Genomic DNA, 6,000 nt, shown 5'->3' with positions numbered 1-6,000 from the left:
TATATATATAAGTTAATTTTAAATTATTGTATGTATTATAATTTCAAATGTTTTATTTTTTCACATTATTAATTTCAAACTCATTTATCATTGTTTCAAAACTTGTTGCATTTTATTTGTGTTAATTGGCTTTATATTTCTTTTAAAATTTATTCTTTGATTCATAAGTCATTGAATGTTAACGTTAGTATTTGCGTAATGTATGATGTGAACTTATTGCTATTGGGTGTATCTTAATTTGCTCTTTTCTTATTTTCATACTATTGACATTCATTCGTATAGTATTTTATCAATGTATATTGTTTCATGTTTGTAATTTTACCTTTCATTTCCAAGTATCGCATTGTAATTGAAATTTCCAACTTATTGGTCCAAAATTGGTCATTTCATTTTTACTTCAAACAAACCAAATAAATGCATTTTGAGCCGGTTCTATAATCACTTATTTGAAAACTTCTCGAAATAAGACAATATTTCGTGTTTGAAAATTCGAGAAATCGTGCCCTAACGTGCTGGGTTTCGATTTGTCGTTTGACCAAATAACCGAATATCCTTCTAAAATTTCAATGCATGAGTTTCGGAAATCATGAGATGATCTTGGTATCGAGGGTTTGAAATGTCGTATCCTAACGTGTTGGATATGATATTTTATTTCTTCGGAACAAGAGAATCTCAATATCCACTTCGAGTTATCTAAACATTCTTTAAAGAGATTGTATTTTAAAATCTTTTCAAATTTTCGACATTAAGACATTAATTAATCAATAAGGTACCAATTTTGGGCGCTGCGAGGGTGCTAATCCTTCCTAGCACGTAATCGACTCCTTAACCCGTTTTCTTGAATTTTGCAGGCCAAAATCAATATTTTAATAAAATAAAATGTTTTATAGGTGATCCGATCACACATAAACGAAAAGAATTGGTAGTGACTTCATATTTCTTTTTAAAGTCGATCCCCATTTTTCAAAATAAAAAAAATGGTTTCAACAATGTTTAGTATATAATTGTATATTTGAATGATTATGTTATTGTATAATTTACTGTAGTTGCTCTAAAAACGACTGTAACTTCCCGTAGCTCGGTCTCAGCGATCGGGTCGGGCGAAGGGTGTTACACTTTTTGTCCTACTTGTTTCGAGGGAAGATTGATTGTAATTGATATAGTATGTTAACAAATCTTGATTACTTAAATATTGTGGAGACTTGTATAGGTATTGTAACTGAACTGAGAGAACTTGTTCAGTGAGGAACGATTCTTATGAGTGTATTAAGTGAATAATCAAGTGTGTGACTTGGTTAATGTCCTAAGTTTTTAGGGGGGAAATATTATAGGAGAGTTGTCTAGATCTTAGGTACAAAAGTGAGAAGTCTAATTTGGTGAGTGTTAAAAGTTGAAATCACTTGTACGAGGTGCTAAGATAGTGGATATTCTCTCTGGGCAATGCCCCACAGACGTAGGAAAACTGAATTGCGTAAACATATCATGTATTCTTTGGTTTTATGCCTTGTTCAGTTTTTATGCTTAAAGTAGTTGGCATTGGTCGTAGCATTGCTTCTGGCATTGCTTGTTTTCTGGCTGCAAATATCAATTTTGGATTCAACAATATATATATATATTTTTACTATAAATGATTTAAGCTATGTTTAGTACTTTATTTTAATAAAATGCAATTGTTAAGAAAGTAGTATTATATTTTTGGGGGTAAACTACAGTGGTAGTCATCCAACTATTAATAAGTTTTTTTGTCACTTAATTATGGAAATTTACAGAATGATCATCTAACTATTCGAAATTTTTTTGTTTTTGGTCACCAACTGTTATATGGCTAACGAAAAGATAATGTGAAAGCTTTTAAAATTGGCATAACAACACATTTAGACCTCAACGTTTACACATCGTGTCAATTTAGCCTTATTTAAAAAAAAGCCTTTGATGTTTACACATTACCTAAATTTATCCTATTTTTACACAAAAATAAATTCAAAACACAATATGCAAATTAAAAATAAAAACATTTTTTTTTTAAATCTGTTATTAATTAAACTAGATAACCCTAAAAAGGTTTATTTTTTTTATACTGCAAATGTCTAAGAACTTGATATCACTCAATGACAATTAACTCATTTTTTGTTAGCTTGAGCCAAGTACCATTGATGAAACAAATAAAAACTTTAAAAATTTTGAAGTTGTTAGAGTTGAAATGGGGTTGAATTAACTAAGTTAGTACTTTTTATTTTCAAGGAATTTAATTGGCTATTTTTCAAAATTTGGGTTCTTTTGTTTCTTATTGTTGTTCTTCATTTTTTTTCCATTTAGTCAAACATAGGGGTTACGTCACACAAGATGAAGTGGCAGCACTCTAATAGCTCTTATTTACTAGCATAATTCGTCGCTTGATGTCGACTTTGGTGATCAATAATGCAAGTCCATTCATGGCTCTTTTTGAACTCTCGAGTCCCCAAGCCATTTAGCTTATCCACTCTTTGGACTTAGCTAAGCTTATTGTGTCTCCAAGTCTAGAAGTTGGTTTCAAAGGTACTTTTATTTTCCTTTTAATATTGTGTTAATTGAACAAGTGACGAGACTTTTCGTGTTTATCGGAGACACTAATAATAACGACAATTATAATAAGAGCAACTTGGTTGAACCAACATTGAATGATTCAAGTACGTATCTAATATTATTAAAGAGTGAATAGGTGAAGGCCGAGTCATCTTACCTATTAGATTTCAACTTAATGGCATAGAACTGGAGTACCAAAAGAAAAGAATGAGAATATGAAAATTATGATCTTGGGGTTCTTGGTGTTTCAAATTTTTTGTATATTTTCAATCAAAATTAGTTGCTAATTTCCTAGAACTTTTTAGGTGAAAGTCCATAAAAAAAAGGCAAAACTACAAAAAAAAAAGGATCAAATTACACAATGTGTAAACATTGAAAGTTAAAACTTTTTGAATCAAGACTAAATTAACACATATATAAATGTTGAAAACTAAAGTTGCTATTATGCTAATTTTAAAAACTGTCACGTCATCTTTCCAAAAAAGAAAAAATCATAAATTGGATGATCAAAAAAGAAAGTAATAGTTGTGTGACAACAAGTGTAGATTACACTCTTTTTTTTATTATCAATATTTGGTACACGTGGTAAAGTACTACTTAAAATCTAGTAATTTTTTAAATTATCTTTATCAAATAAAACATATTTTTTATTAAATTTAACATTTTTGAAGGATATTTTTTATTAACAAACATGTAATTTAATCTATTTATATTTAAATAATATTTATTTATTTTAAATAAAATAAATATATTTATCCAAAATAAATATATGATTAATTTAAAATAAGCTTAAAGTATTTGATATGTCTTTTAATTAGAATGTAGATTAAAATTTCATGTAATAGTAATTAAATTAATTTAAAATTACATAATTTTTCTTATTTTTAGTTAGAAATATTGTATGAAAATATTGAAAAATAATAAGAAAAAATAGATAATTTTATCTTAAAAGTATATTTTAACTTTCCAATTACATAAAAGAAATTTTACTTTTTCAATTCTTACCTTTATTTAAGAAATCACACTCTCGTGTTTGAAGAAAAATAAATAAAAAAGAAATTTACATTATCCCTATCCAAAATGAGAATCACTCTCCTACCAATTAAATTATCTAAAAGATTATCACTAATTTTTCTTTCTTTTTGAATGAAAAGTTACTTCATAAACAAAGCAAGACAAAGCCAACATAGAACGTTACATGATCGGTTTGGAGATGAAAAACATGTTCCAAACCAACACAACACTTGGGCGATCTTGAAGTCTTAAAAGGTGTAGTAGCTACTTCGAGTCTTGTGGTGGGCTAGAAATATGATCCAAAAGCTTGAGCAACCACCTTAACAACACCACATAGACAAACAACAAAAGGAAGATAAAGAGAAGAGAAAAAAAGAATCTAACGCTAGAAATTGAAAACATGTCCCAAACCAACACAACACTTGGGTGATCTCAAAGTATTAAAAGGTGCTGTAGCTACTCCAAAGAGAGTTTAAATTTGAGAAATGACCTCGACTCTTATGGTGGGTTAGGAATAGGATCCAAAGGCTTGAGCAGCTAGCTTAACAACACCAAATAGACAAACAACAAAAGGAAGAAAAGAAGAGAACCTAAAACTAGAAATGGAAAACATGTCCCAAACCAACACAACACTTACACTTGGACGATCTCAAAGTCTTAAAATGTGTTGTAGTTGCTCCGAAGAGAGTTTAAATTTGGAGAATGATCACCTCGACTTTTGTGGTGGGCTAGGAATAGGATCCAAAGGCTTGAGCAAATAAACAAACAACAAAAGAAAGAATAGAGAAGAAAATAAAAGAACCTAAAGCTAGCTAGAAATGGAAAACATGCCTTAGATCAACACAATACTTGGGCGATTTCAAAGTCTTAAAAAGTGTCGTGGGTGCTCCGAAAATAGTTTAAATTTGGAAAATGATATTGATTCTTGTGGTGGGCTAGGAATAGGATCTAAAGACTTAGAACAATCAGCTTAACAACACCAAATAAACAACAACAAAAGCAAGAAAAGAGAAGAAAAGAAAAAAAAAAAAAACCTAAGCCACTTCAAAACCCATAACCCTAATCGCTCCTCAAAATTAACATGTCTCTATGGACACTTTTTGGTGGCCATTGACTTGTTCCCAAACAATTCATTCACGGCAAAAAATTGAGGTTTTATTCCTATTTACAATCATTAAATTAAACATTTTTGTGTGATAATGCATTTTTTTTATTACTTTAGTTAGAAATTTAAAGTAATAACATTTTTGTCTATAAAAATAAATCCCAAAGATAATTTTATTTTAAAATTTTAGAAATTTTAGAAAATGGATTATAATTAAGAAATTTTTTATAAGAACTGATAAATAAGATTTTCTTTGAAGTGTAATAGTTTAAAACTTTAATAGTCCCTCGTCATTTATGTGTTTTCTTTATACAAGTTGTTTAATTTATAGATTTTTTAAATTAATATATATTTTTAAATTAATTTATTAAATGAGTGAATCAATTTTTTGTACGAGAACTTTATTTATTCCTTTTAAGGTGAATTTTTTTTATCAAAGAAAACATTAGTAGCCTCCTTTTTATTATATATTTATTTGTCTTATTAACCTTTTAAACATAAAATAAAAATGAATAAATAAAAAAAGACAAATATATTTATTTGTCTATATAAGAAAGCCCATCTACAGCCCAAAAGTACTTCTTGACAATTCAAAACGTTGCCCATTTTATAACCAAGTTTACTATATTCTCAAAGGTAGCATACGTTTTTTATATTTTTAAATTTTGCACACATTCAACATCTCGACAGTTTGGCCGAGTGGTCTAAGGCGCCAGATTTAGGCTCTGGTCCGAAAGGGCGTGGGTTCAAATCCCACAGCTGTCATGTTTTTATTTAAATTAAACTTTGCTGACATATTTTCCTTTTTAGTTTTGTTTTTTTATGAAATAAGTTATGAAAATATTTAGATCTAAAAGTTGTAATCTTTTTTTCAAACTTAGAAGAATTTATTATTCTATTTAAAATAACGATTGTTTTACAAATTGTTAAAAAAAATTCTCTTAAATTGAAAACATTGAATTTTTTTAAAATATGTTGATTTTCAAATTCCAAAAAAGATAACTTTTATGTGGCGAATCCTGATTGGTCAAAATTGTTTTGCTTAAGGGAACTAATTTTTGGAGTCAAACAGGAACCACATTTGACCAAAAAAAATTAAAATATTCAAGTTATCATTTTAACTCCATTTTAGCCAATCTATTTTATTCAATTCAGTCAAATTCCTTTAATATATTCTCCCAATCTAATCCAAGTTTGTTCAAATTGAATTCTAGGATGGAGTCTTGAGTTCCATATCAATCTTAATTGTCACACACAAAGAAAGACCACATTTGTTTCTTTTCATATTTTCATAATTAATTAGCTTTAGATTTGTTATT

The 6,000-nt window shown here is 28.3% G+C and overlaps 1 non-coding gene across 1 annotated transcript; it reads left to right on the top strand.

The window, feature by feature from the left end:
* The first annotated feature begins 5,366 nt into the window (after positions 1-5,366).
* TRNAL-UAG (transfer RNA leucine (anticodon UAG)) lies at positions 5,367-5,446 on the top strand. The gene has a single exon. It is a non-coding gene; the product is annotated as a tRNA-Leu (tRNA).
* Positions 5,447-6,000: the final 554 nt, after the last annotated feature.

Source organism: Gossypium hirsutum, chromosome A03 (genome assembly GCF_007990345.1).
Source record: "Gossypium hirsutum isolate 1008001.06 chromosome A03, Gossypium_hirsutum_v2.1, whole genome shotgun sequence".
In the NCBI taxonomy this organism is placed as follows: Eukaryota; Viridiplantae; Streptophyta; class Magnoliopsida; order Malvales; family Malvaceae; genus Gossypium; species Gossypium hirsutum.
The sequence above is the reverse complement of the archived record's forward strand: the minus strand, read 5'-3'. Positions and strand labels throughout refer to the sequence as shown.